The sequence below is a fragment of the Vulpes lagopus genome, chromosome 8, assembly GCF_018345385.1.
Source record: "Vulpes lagopus strain Blue_001 chromosome 8, ASM1834538v1, whole genome shotgun sequence".
NCBI classification, from domain to species: domain Eukaryota; kingdom Metazoa; phylum Chordata; class Mammalia; order Carnivora; family Canidae; genus Vulpes; species Vulpes lagopus.
Genome location: NC_054831.1, coordinates 90,136,446 through 90,150,476, shown reverse-complemented (window position 1 = coordinate 90,150,476; position 14,031 = coordinate 90,136,446).

Genomic DNA, 14,031 nt, shown 5'->3' with positions numbered 1-14,031 from the left:
TGTTTGGAAGGTGGACAGTACTTTCTAGATTGACAGCCCAATTCTAGGAGACACAAAGGCGTCAAGCCATCATCCAAAGTGAAAGTCTATAAAACCATTGGTAGTAGAGGCTCTTTTCCACCCTAGACTTGTTTCTATGGGCCTGTTCAATTGCTAAATCTATCCATCCATCCATCAAAGTACGGTTCAATGTCTTTCTGTGTCAGGTTCCATTTCAGGTTATGGGATAGGAAAATGACCAGGATTCTGGCCTGGAGGAGCATGCAATCAATGTTGACCGCATACCTGCTGAAAATAGGACCTGGCATCAGATTTCTCAGGGAGAAATTCTCCCTCCAGCTGTGATATGCCAACTGAATTAGATGATGAGATCAATGGTGACGGCCAGATAGTCTTGTCCAGGAATGGCCAATACGTTTGTCATAGAGTTGTGTCACTTAACTGGTGATGGCTGTCTGGACTACTGTGTAAGAATGACTTCGAGCATAAGTTCAGGTGGTGGGAAAGAATACTGAGGTGGATTAGTGATGTGTGTTATAAGAAAAGAATGGGGGAGGGGCTGCACATATTTGCTTTCTCTGGGGCATTGGAAAGACGACTGGCAAGAAGCCTATACATAGAGACTCTGGTTTTATTTCTACCAATAGCTGTGTAGCTTAGGCAAGTTAGCTACTTTCTCTGTTCCCTGGTCTGTAGGACAAGGATGATAACATATTCTTTGCTCTATTTTCTTTTTTTTTTTTAAGATTTTATTTATTAATCCTGAGAGACACAGAGAGAGGCAGAGACACAGGCAGAGGGAGAAGCAGGTTCCCTGTGGGGAGCTCAATGTGGAACTTGATCCCAGGACTACAGGATCACGCCTGGAGCCAAAGGCAGATGCAAAACCATGAGCCACCCAGGCATCTCCTTTGCTTTATTTTCCTTCTGAATTTGTTAGTAATAATTGAATGAAATAAAGTTGAGAAAGTATTCTATATATAATTATATTGTAGGTTAATATCGTAATGAAAGAATTAGATTTTAATCTGGGTGAGGGGAGAGGTGCATCAGCCGGTTTGTTTCCCTTTTTCATGAATTTGATTTTGTTTTTCTATATGGTCATACTACAGAGAGCACTTGTATAAGGTAGGCCTTTATTTTTCTTTTTTTTAAAAATTAAATTCAATTAGCCAACATACCATACATCATTAGTTTCAGATGTAGTGTTCAGTAATTTATCAGTCACGTTTAACACCCAGTGCTCATCACATCACATGCCCTCCTTAATACCCATCACCCAGTTACCCTGTCCCCTCACCCTCACGGTAGAAACCTTCAGTTTCTTTCCTAGAGTTAAGAGTCTCTCATGGTTTGTCTCCCTCTCTGATGACTTCCCGTTCAGTTTTCCCTCCCTTTCCCTATGATCCTCTGCACTGTTTCTTACATTCCACATATGAGTGAAAGCATATAATTGTCTTATCTCTGATTGACTATTTCGCTCAGCATACATCCTCCAGTTCCATCCATGTTGATGTAAACGGTAAGTATTCATCCTTTCTGATGGCTGGGTAATATTCCATTGTGTATATATTCCACATCTTCTTTATCCATTCATCCGTCATTGGGCATCTCGTTTCTTTCCATAGTTTGGCTACTGTGGACATTGCTGCTATGAACACTGGTACAGGTGCCCCTTTGGATCACTACATTTATGTCTTTGGGGTAAATATCTAGTAGTGCAATTGCTGGGTCCTAGGGTAGCTCTCCTTTTTGCTTCTTGAGAAACCTACATACTGTTCTCCAGAGTGACTGTACTAGCTTGCATTCCCACAAACACTGTAAGGGGGTTCCCCTTTCTCCGCATCTTTGCCAACATTTGTTGTTTCCTGTCTTGTTAATTTTAGCCATTCTCACTGGTGTCAGGTGGTATCTCATTGTGGTTTTGATTTGTATTTCCCTGATGCCAAGTGACATGGAACATCTTTTCATGTCTCTTTGCCATGTGTCTATCTTCTTTGGAGAAATTTCTCTTCATGTCTTCTGCCCATTTCTTGATTGGGTTGTATTTTGGGTGTTGAGTTTGATAGGTTCTTTATAGATCTTGGATACTAGACCTTTATCTGATATGTCATTTGCAAATATCTTCTCCTGTTCCATAGGTTACCGTTTAGTTTTGTTGACTGTTTCTTTTGCTGTGCAGAAGCTTTTTATTTTGATGAAGTCCCAATCGTTATTTTTACTCTTGTTTACCTTGCCTTTGGGGAAGGCAAGGGAAATTGCTAGCAAGAAGTTGCTGCAGCCAAAGTTGAAGAGGTTGCTGCCTGTGTTCTCCTCTAGAATTTGGATGGATTCCTGTCTCACATTTAAGTCTTTCATCCATTTTGAGTTTATCTTTGTGTATGGGTAAGAAAGTGGTCCAGTTTCATTCTTCTACATGTAGCTGTCCAATTTTCCCAGCACCATTTATTGAAGACACTGTCCTATTTCCCTTGGATATTCTTTTCTGTATTGTCTAAGATAAGTTGACCATAGCCTTGAGGGTCCATTTCTGGGTTCTCTATTCTATACCATTGATCTATGTGTCTGTTTTTTTGCCAGCACCATATTGTCTTGATGATCACAACTTGTAATAAAGTTTGAATTTGTGATGCCACCAGCTTTGATATTCTTTTTCAACATTTCTCTGGCTGTTTGGGGCCTTTTCTCATTCCATACAAATTTTAGAATTATTTGTTCCACCTCTGTGAAAAAAATGTCAATGATATTTTGATAGGGATTGCATTGAATGTGTAGATGGCTCTGGGTAGCATAGATGTTTTAACAATATTTATTCTTCCAATCCATGAGCATGGAATGTTTTTCCATTTCTTTGTGACTTCCTCAATTTCTTTCATAAATGTTCTGTAGTTTTTAGAGCACAGATCCTTTACCTCTTTGGTTGGGTTTATTGTTAGGTTTCTTATGATTTTGGATGCAATTGTAAATGGGTAAAGTAGGTCTTTTTGATGTTAAAGAACACTCAAGAGAGAAGAATTCATAAAACTTCCTTTATTTTTTTTTTAATTTTTATTTATTTATTTATGATAGTCATACAGAGAGAGAGAGAGAGAGGCAGAGACACAGGCAGAGGGAGAAGCAGGCTCCATGCACCGGGAGCCCGACGTGGGATTCGATCCCGGGTGTCCAGGATCGCGCCCTGGGCCAAAGGCAGGCGCCAAACCCCTGCGCCACCCAGGGATCCCTAAAACTTCCTTTAAAATGAAGAAAACAAGAGGTCTCACCAGAACCCATGATAGCGGGGACTCATGAAGACTGGTCCCCAGTTCAAGATAAGGGGTGTGGTTTATGATCCAGTGTCACCCTATGGCCTTATCACTGTCTCAGCAGCTGGAGTCTGGTCCCTGACATCACAACTCTCTCATGCTTACTCTTCTATGTGATGTTGGTGACAATAATCATGGGGATAAAGATAGTTACTGATGCTATGTCTGGCCCTTCACCCAAGGCTTTGCTCAGATACCTTCATTTAACCTTGCCAGCAATCCCACGAGGTATTCTTATTTTGGAGATGAGTAGGCCAAAGTCTTAAGAGACTAAGCAACACCAAGGTCACAGAGGTAGTAAAAATCAATGGAAAGCAAAATCTGGGAGAAGTTAAGATGGCGGAGAATAGGGGGACCCTAATCTTGCCTCGTCCCTCAAACACAGATAAATATGAAAGCAAAATCTGTCGAGGTCTCACCCACTATGCTCTGCTACCACCCATCCCACAAGTCTCTGACTGAGATGATTTGGCAACACAACAGAATAATATCATGCCCCAGGATGGGAGTTAGGTTGTCAATTCCGAGCACCCCGACAGCTTGGAGTTCTGGGACTCCAGAGTGGAAGGGACTATGTTTCAAGTATAAGGGTTATCTTTCAGGAACAGGTAGCCCAACAGAGTCAAGATGAGCACAATTGACCTAGGGATGTTGTAGCTTTACTATTCACAGTTGTTTTCTTTAAGTACTATGCATTAAGTTCTAGCAAGGCAGCAAAAATTAGAATTTTCTCCCATTTCACTCACATCACCTGTGTCTGTTCCCAGAACTCGTAAAATTTCCATTTTCTAATATCACATTTTACAGAGCCCTTGTCCATAATGTAGACCACATCCTTTCAGCATTTACATCCTAGCAGGTAAATAACATTCATTTTAAGAAGTTCCCATCATATGCTTCTTAAGAACTAGCTGAAGTCTATATATAGTGCAAGTGCTTGGGTCTGTCTAGACCACCAAAAGGAACTATTCATCCATAGAACACTGGCTAAAGTTTGTTGAATTAACAGCACCCCCCCTTATATTTTCTGGTTTCAAAATGTCTTGTTGGAACTTCACATCTTGGGATCCCTGGGTGTCTCAGTGGTTGAGTGTCTGCCTTTGGCTCAGGGCATGATCCTTCAGTCCCGGGATTGAGTCTCACATCAGACTCCCTGCATGGAGCCTGCTTCTCCCTCTGCCTGTGTCTCTGCCTCTCTCTCACTCTCTCTCTCTCCCTCTGTGTGTGTGTGTGTGTCTCATGAATGAATAAATAAAATCTTAGAAAAAAAGAAATTTCACATCTTAAATTGTGTCCATTTTGACCACGAAGTGATTACAAGAATTTATGGATGGACAGTCTAACCTGATGGAGCTCAGCTATGTAGTCCCAAATTCAGACCAAGTCCCACTCTTAGGTAGAAAATTTACAGAGAATAATTCATCCGCATCCAGAGTATACTATCTGGTACCTATTCATAGGTTGTTTTACAGGGCAAAAATAAAGTGCCCAAAATGTTTCATGCCTGAAACGTTTACACTCTCATTAATGGTAACTCTAGCCATTGCGGTGGTGGTGGCAGGGGTGGCCACATTCTCATTGCTACATCCAAACATAAAGATCTGCCTTGGCCTTTTCATGACTGCATATCATTCCATTACAAGGACATTTCATTATTCACTTATTCATCTGTATTTTCTGAATTTCTCTTAGAGTGGTTAAAACGTATCACATAAGTAATAAGCAAAATTTTTAAAGGCTGGCCCTTTGGGTCACTTGTTCTTGCTACTTGGATTACTTAATCCTCAGATATTGAAAGTCTTCCTTAAAGATGACACATTTGTATGACTGTTAGAAACTGTCTCCTAGCTGATCTTCAACAAAAAGAACATTTCCCCCATCATTGCTCATTAAGCATCTCAGAGAGACCTAACACAGGTGACACTTTTCTAAACTGAGGAAAATCACATCTCTTTGTTTATTCTTTGCAGTGTTTAGCCGTATTCAGACTGCAGACATTACTATGTTTGGTTATTTACCAATGTTATTAAGAACTCTATGAATTGTAGTCCCAACCCCTATATAAGCATGATGTCCTCAACAGTCTTTTTAGAGTGGAGTGGGAAAGTGGGCTGGCTAAGAGGCCACATATATGGTTGCAAGTCAGTATAACTGTGTGCCACTTCCATTTTGGGAGTTAGGCAGGGGTTGGGGGGGGGCACTGAAGGGAAGTTCCTTATAAAAACACAAGCATTTAAAATATCACAGAAACTTCTTTTTTAAGATTTTATTTATTTATTTAAAAGAGAGCATGAGAGAGCAATAGCATGAGCAGAGAAGAGGCGCAGAGGGAGAGGAAGAAGCAGACTCCCCGCTGAGCAGGGAGCCCGATGCAGACTCCATCCCAGGACTCCAACTTCACGACCCTAGCCAAAGGCACACGCTTAACTGACTGAGCCACCCAGGCGCCCTCACATATAATAATTTCAAACCTATTATAATGGATCTCTCTCTCTCTCTCTCTCTCTCTCAATATATATATATATAATTAGGGAAGATAGAATGTGTTGTATTGCTGGTTCTAAAATGAGGTTGTGAGATGGACCTTGTGTTGGGCTCTGCACTCAGCAGGGAATCTGCTGGAGCTTCTCTCTCCCTCTCCCTCTGCCCCTCTCCCTTCTCTCTCTCTCTCTCTCTCTCTCTCTCATAAATAAATATTTTTTAAAAATTCACTTTTACCTTGAAAAACAGTATTTCTCTACATAACATAATACGTTCTCCCTTGCATTCCTTCCTTCTTACGCTGTAGTGATTGCTCCCTAGGGGTGCTTCAGAGAGTGGGTGTTGCTGCAAGAGGAAGCACACATTGCCAAAGGTTATAGGACTGGTGAAGGCTGCTGGAGAACTTAGCTGCACTCTCACAGCCCCCAAGTTATGACCAGAAAACACAACCCCATTAAAAAAATTGTTAGGGTGTGCTTATTGTAACAACCTTAGAAAATATAAAGAAGCACAAAGAAGGCAATAAAAGCAATTCACAACCACAAATACTCTAACATGTTAGTATATATCCTCCTACTGGTTTTCTTCCCCCTAGACACTGGGATACATTCACACAACTACTAATTTCTCCCACCTTCACCCTAAGTTCTCACCTCCCTCAATGCTGCCTGTCCCCAAAATAGCACCACCATTTGCCTGGTTGCTCATGGCAGTATCTAGGGATGACATTTGATTCCTCTCCTGCTCACCCCCACGTTGAGTCCACTGACATTTCTCATTGCTCCTGCCTTCCAAATATACCTACTTCTAAGGCCATCCCTCATGTCCAGACCACCACCCCTCCTCCTTTTTGACCTGATTTCTCTTATCTCCCTCTCTCTCTAGCTGATTTTCAAAACAACAGTCAGAGTGATTCTCTTTACAAGAGTTTCATCATATCATACCCCTGCATAGAACCTTCCAGTAGCTTCCCATCACACTCAGAATGAAATCCCAATATAGTTCCAGGACTTACAAAGTCCTGTGTGATCTACCCCCCTCTCTCACTGCTCTTCTGATCTTATCTTCCCTACCACGTCCCATCCTCACACTGCTTCCTACACCCCATCTCAAGAATAGCAGGATCCCACTTTGAACTTACTCACCCCACTGTGGGGAGCCATATGCTACCAGTCTGTGCGCATGACTTGTTTTCACGCAGGTCTTGGCTTTTCTTTTTCTTTCTTTCTTTCTTTCTTTCTTTCTTTCTTTCTTTCTTTCTTTCTTCTTTCTTTCTTTCTTTCTTTCTTTCTTTCTTTCTTTCTTTCTTTCTTCTTTTCTTTCTTCTTTCTTTCTTTCCTTTTCTTTTTTCTTTTGGTCTATCTCACTCATGAGAATGAAACTCCATGAGAGCAGAGGACTTGGTTTATCTGGTTCTGAGGCCCCACATTCCAGTAGAGTGTCCATCACCTTAGAGATGTGGATCATACATGAGACTAAAAACTACACTAGTGAACATATAACCACAACTTTGATGAGGGAAATGCTAGTCAATAGAAGTTAAGCTATGCTGCAGTAACAAACAGCCCCTACATCTCTGTCATCTCAAACAACAAAGTATATCTTCCTTTTCACAATACTTGTCCATCATACACCAGTGGGGATAGGGAGTGGTATCCACCCAGGTCACCCTTACTCGGTGATGATGGCTAACAGAATCTCTACCCCTTGCAAGACCGTGACAGGGAGGAAATATTAGAATGAACTGGACTGTTCCTTACAGGCTTCTATAGGGAATTGATAAATGTTGATTCTGTGACCCTTTCATGTACCAAAGCTAGTCTCATGGCTTAACACTTAACTCAAAAAAAAAAAAACCACTTAACTCCACGGAGGCCAGGGAAGCATGACCAGTCAAGTGCCTAGACAGAGGGTAACCAGAAGTACAGGGTGTCCACGGAGTCTGAAAACATAGGAGAACACACATTGAATAGTTTGTTACTATAATCCATGAAAAAGTTATGTTTTCTTGTTTCCAGACTTCAAATACTGTATATTTGGTCAACAGCAGTGATGACTCTGCAGTACAGAAAATATTTTTCTAGTCTCTGGTGCCTCGGAGAATGTATAACAGGGATCTGAACCCTATTTGCCGGCAGTGATGTTTGAGCTGAGATCTGAAGGATGAATTGCTAAAGGGAGAAGGAAGATGTTTCAGGAAGAAGTTTCTCTCCTGTGTGTTATAGAGGGAGTTACTGAAAGGGTCAAGAGAGAATAACTGGATATGGAGCAAGAGAGGCAGGCAGGACCAGGGCTGTGTGTGCATTTCAGTGAGGGTGAGAGTATGTGTGTATGTATTATATTTACAAAACGAGTATCAAACTCAAATGGTTTCAGGACCTGTTTTCTGTTAACATTATATCATAAATAACTTTTCTTGTCATCCTAAGCATTAGGACAACTTATTCTTAATGACAGCACAGAACCATTATATAACCAAATCATAATTCATTGAACCAATCTCCTACCGTTCAGTTTTGAAATGGCTTCAATTTTTTTCACCACTGTAAACGATGTTACAGAGAAGACCCTCCTAATTTAGTGTCTGTCTCTTCCACCATCATTCACTTGGAATGAATTGTTCAAAACACAATTGCCTGGGTAAAAGAGTACACACATTTGTTAAGCTGTGTGTGTGTGTGTGTGTGTGTGTGTGTGTGTATTTAATAAATTCAAAAATTCATCCCCTGGACAGCCTGTGCCTCTCTCTACTCACACAACAAATACAACTTCACTTTAAATGTTAACACACTTGTCAGTGGTTTCCTTTTGCTATTTTCTAGCCCCACACATCATACCAGAGTGGAGGGAACACGTAGCGAGCAGAGAGGCCTCCAAGTACGCAGAGATGCTTCATTGAGACAAAACGGCAACACTCATATATCAAGCGATAGTTTCCAGTAAGTACCATCATCTCGTCCACAATATAGATCTCTCTGGCAGCAAACATTTAGGGGCCATATAATTCAGGAGTCACTGTTGAAACAGATCAATGGGTCCTGCACATGATAACAAGCTTTCACCCGCAATTGAGAGCTGGGGAGTCTGCGCCTCTCTTGACAGAGGGCCTGGCCTGTGAATGGCAAATCACCATTCACCCTCACCGACAGGCAGCACCCTCCTTCCCAGCCCAGCCCAGAGGCAGAGGAAGGGGAAGCAGTGTGGTTTTGCGGTTTGATAAGAGGACTGGGCCATTAGAACTTCTCTTTTGGGCTCCACCACCGACTTCTCCCGTGGCCTCAGAACCATCTGTCTCCTTGTCTCCAGTGGTAAGATAGAGAGCAATGCTAGCTTCTCCTAAGTAAAGAATACATCCAAGCCCTTAGTGACTTGACACGTCTGAGCATCTGTAAAGGAAATTTTGTTGCCCAGGCCAATTTTTTTTTTTAAATTTTATCTATTTACTTTAGAGAGAGAGAACAAAAGAGCACACAAGTGGAAGGAGGGACAGAGGGAGAGGGAGAGGGAGACGCTGACTGCATTGTGTCAGACATTTGATGGTAGCACTTCAGAAAAATAAGAAATGTGGCAAATTAGCTTATTTTTCTCTACAGTGAGCCAGTAAGTTAACATGATACTAACATGAGAACATGATAACTAACAAGCTAACATGATGCTAACATGAAGCTTGTTGGAGGTATGAAAATAATGTAGAGGAAATAGTTTTATAATTATGGAAGGACAGCAGCTTTATTACTGAAAGAAAAAGATAATGAAAGCAATATAATCAATACAATTCCATTTTTCTAAAAACTGTGAGTGTAAATAAATGTAAATACGTTCATCACAGAGGAAAAAGTCTAGAGTTATACACATGAAAAAGTATGAAGTGGTTGTCTGTGGGTTTTCATTTTTCTTCCTTTGGCCAGTCTCTATTTTCTAATTTTTCTATGATGAACATAAATTACTTGAGTGCTAAAAATTACTTTAAAGTAACTGATGAATATTTTAGAGGACAATGATCTTTGTGAACCTAAATAGAGAATAAACCGGGAAGCTTTCTTATTATACATATATGGACGTGATCCAAAACTGAGTGATATGAAATATTTGTTTTCACCAAAAAGCAGTAAGTAAATCAAGGGGAGAGGACATTTTCTGACTTGAAGTAAACATATTTGGGAACCTGATCAGGAATAGTCATTGACATTTGTACCTCCACTTAGAAAAATTCTGTTTCTAAATGTTGCTACAGATCAGATTCCTCATCTTCTCTACAAATGATGTAGATTTTAGTTCCACAGAATAGATTTCTCTTCAAATTACCTAACAGTCGCCAACCTAACACCCAGCACAGTGCAGTCCTGTGTAAGGCTGGAGGGCTCTCGTGGCGCATCACACGTGTCCATATATACCAAGTACATGTCTATTGTACTAAGTAACAGAGAGCTTCACCCATGACTATGATGATAACAAGCCTATATGTGGCAGCTTTTCTTATAGACTCCTTGCTCATACCACTCTTGGGGAGAGATCAGAGGAAATGTTGAAAGAATATGATGTTAATCTGAGCATCCTTCTTTCCCCATTCTACTATTAGACACTCCAGTTTTGCTTTGAGGACCTCGCCTTTCTTGAGTGGATACAGTCTTGGTGGGAATGTCAGTCATGAGTCCTACCCTCCTCCAGTTGATGGTTTGGCTCAGATTTGGCCAGGCAAGTGTTCTCAACATGGACATTGAGTCCCGAGTGGACTGACAATGACTAGGAGCTCATTCATGGCAGTAGCATGGTCCCTTTATTCCTGCTGCCTCAGAACTGCCTAGTTCCTATTGTTCCTGAGATTTTCAGCCTTCTCCTCATTCTGTATGCTACTCTATATTTTCACTAAATTCCTTTTTTAAATTAGCTAGATTTATTTTCTGTTGCTCATAACCAAGGAAATCAAAAAGACACAAAGGGGATCCCTGGGTGGCGCAGCGGTTTGGAGCCTGCCTTTGGCCCAGGGCGCGATCCTGGAGACCCGGGATCAAATCCCACATCGGGCTCCCGGTGCATGGAGCCTGCTTCTCCCTCTGCCTATGTCTCTGCCTCTCTCTCTCTCTGTATGACTATCATAAATAAATAATAAAAAATAAAAATTAAAAAAAAAGACACAAAGACCCCTTGTCATGGACCAGCCTCTGAGTTTCTGCAAAGTCACAAAATGATACTAGATAATTACACATGTATGCCTGGAGTCTGGTGACAAGAGGTCACAAAATATCTATTATTCCCTGGAAATTAAATGAATACAAATACGTATATGTATGCACATGCCTGCATACACACAACATATATATGATTTATAAATATATTGTATGATGAATGATATTAATGTATATAAATATAGATACAAATATATTTATTTAGTAGTACACTGCTCTGAAAGTAGCACATTTTTTAGATTAAATGAGTCCCCACCACCACTATCTGCTAGAAGAGAAAAACATTCTGAATTGTAACTAATGCAAAATAAACCAAAATTCTAGAAAACGTAATCCAAAATAATGACACAGCAGCAAAGTCTCAATGATCCCCACGTCAAGAGTTCTGGGAAGGGACAGTGGGATAAAAGAAGCAAAAGGATGAGACAATGTAACGCATGAACTGTTCTAAGTTGGGAATCAAAAGAGCTGGTCTGCAGGATACAATTCTGAAGCTGATGACTCCAGGCATTTCTGCACCACATCACTCAGATCTAGGAAGGAGACAGAACTATTTTTCAACCCTCTCTTTCTTTGTCCAAATTCCCAGGGGACATCCTGGCTGATTCTGCCCACTGGTGACGACTATCCCCCAGCTCAGGTGTCCATCTAGGGTTCAGGCACCTGAAGTCACAGAAAGACAAGTTCATGTCATATAATAAAGGATGCAGAAGCCCAGTCCTTGGTGGTGGAGAGGACAGTTTGGAAGCCAGGGACAGGAGCTGGAAAAGACGTGTCTGGTGCAGCAGGATAATTTTAGAACAAGAGAGGGGATGAGAAAACAGGTCCCTAGTCCCAGATCAATGTTTCAGCTGGCAGGCCACACCATCACTCAGAATACAAGTTTGAGAGAGAGAGAGAGAGAGAGAGAGAGAGAGAGAGAGTCATGTTAGGTAACTTCCAAAGCCCAGCCAGCACTGGAGCACCATGGTCAACTCTCAGGGGTGAGGATTACTTTGTTAGGAAACAAAGACTATTTCTTCATAGTATTTGTTTCAGTGGAGGTAGGTATACTGGGCGGTAGTAAGAGTGTAGGTTTTGGAGTCAGACGCCCTGCATTCGATCCTGCTCTCCGGGGCCCCTCCCCATCTACAGAAGCTCTCCAAGCCACCTCGTATGTTTTTTTATGACAGATACACAAAGTAGCCGATGCGAAGAACTCATTGCATTCCTGGCATTTTACTTTTATGAGATATAAAAACCCTATTGCTGTTATAGCAGGGAAGGATGGATGAAGACAAGCATTTCTCTCTCTCTTAGCCTGGTTTTCGGGTTTTGGCCCATAATAAATTTATAATCTGATATTGACCTTTTGTGTTATCAACCTGAGCTCAGAAATAATTCTTTATCATGATGACCTCTTAGGATAAAGTCAGATGAACAAAACACAAATCCCTATTTTATCATATAAACATTGATCATTGATTTTTTTTTTTAAGTGATGAAGGAGAAGGCATTTCTCAGTAAACCCAGCTTCGGCTTCGCGCGGTGAATATTAACATAAGCTCCCCTCCTCCCCCCAGCCCTCCCTGGCTCCCACATCCTCCTCCCTTCATCCTTCCTGTGAGCATCTCCCTTGCATTGTCCTAGCTCCTGTGATGTACCCTCCCAGGACTACCTTCAATAGAGGAAAAAAATACACTTTTTATTGATTTCATTTCATATACATTTATGCTGTTGGTTGGATGCTTTTATGTTACATCCAACCTTCAGAATTCAGGTTGAATATGTCATGCCATGATGTGCAGGAGGCCTGCAGAGAGAGCGCCCCTGGACTTTAATGGGAGCCGAGTACATTCAAAGGAAGAATTTTGCTTTCAGTGTATTTAACACAGTTTGCCTAGAGTTCTGTCTCCACAGGGGCTAACATCTGTGTAAAACAGCAGGAAGGGGAGCTCCTGGCCTAGGCCCTGCTGAGAACAAAGCCAGGACACCTGAGAATTAAAAGAGCTCCCATCCTTCAAAGCTTTCCCAAGACTTATCATTCCCCAGGATATCTTGACACTTTTACTACTTACATCCGCACCACTAAACAATCATACGCAGCGTCGCTGTGCAAGTTGATAAACTTAATATAAATGGCATCATACTGTATACATTCCATTGCCACTCGCTCTTGTTGATCAGAATTATGTTCCTGAGATTTATCCACTTCACTCTACCTCGTTCATTTTAATAGCTGTGGAGCATTTTATTGTTCATAATGTTTTATTTCTTAAGCTGAGCGGTGGGTACCTTTGGTGTTTGTTATATTCCTTTCTAAACTTTACAGGAAGTCTGAAATATTTCATGATCTAAAAAATAAAGTGAGTGCTGTCTTGCGGGTTCTCCTGGACATATAATGCTACTTGCAGCAATGCTTGGCTGTCCCGGTGGGCTGCAGAGCGCAGCTCTCTACTCACCCACGTTCTTGGCTCTGTAGGCTTGAGCTCGGCAACTAATAGGTTTACAATAATACTAGTTGTGCTTATTGCACGCTGATGCTGTGCCAGGCACCATGCCAAGTGCTCGAGAGGGTGATCTCACTTAGTCCTCATAACAATCCTACAGGGAAGGGGGATCATTATTATCCTGCATTTAGAGCTGAGAGTGATGAGGCTCAGAAGTTTGGTGAACTGGCCAGCGTCAGATGGCGAGGAAGGTATATAAAGCCAGCATTTGCAAGCAGGCTTCTCTGACTGCAAGATTCATGCTCTCGTGAATCCCCATCCCATGTTTTTCCATAGTGCCTTAGGCTTGGTCTGGACTGTTGTTTTTTCAGACCCCTCCTCCAAACATGCTCACCCAGACACCCATGGTAAGATGGAAGGATGAAAGTACATTGGGATTGTGACCTCCACCCAACCTCTTCTTCACTATCCTATAGTAATAGTGAAGAAAATATACCTTAGGATGGTTTGATCTGAATGCTAAGATGGTTCAAGGGACCAGACACTACCCCATACCACTTCCACCCCATTGTACCCAGGCATTTGCCTAGTGGCTGTCTTCCCACACCAAGGCTCAGACCTACCACAAGG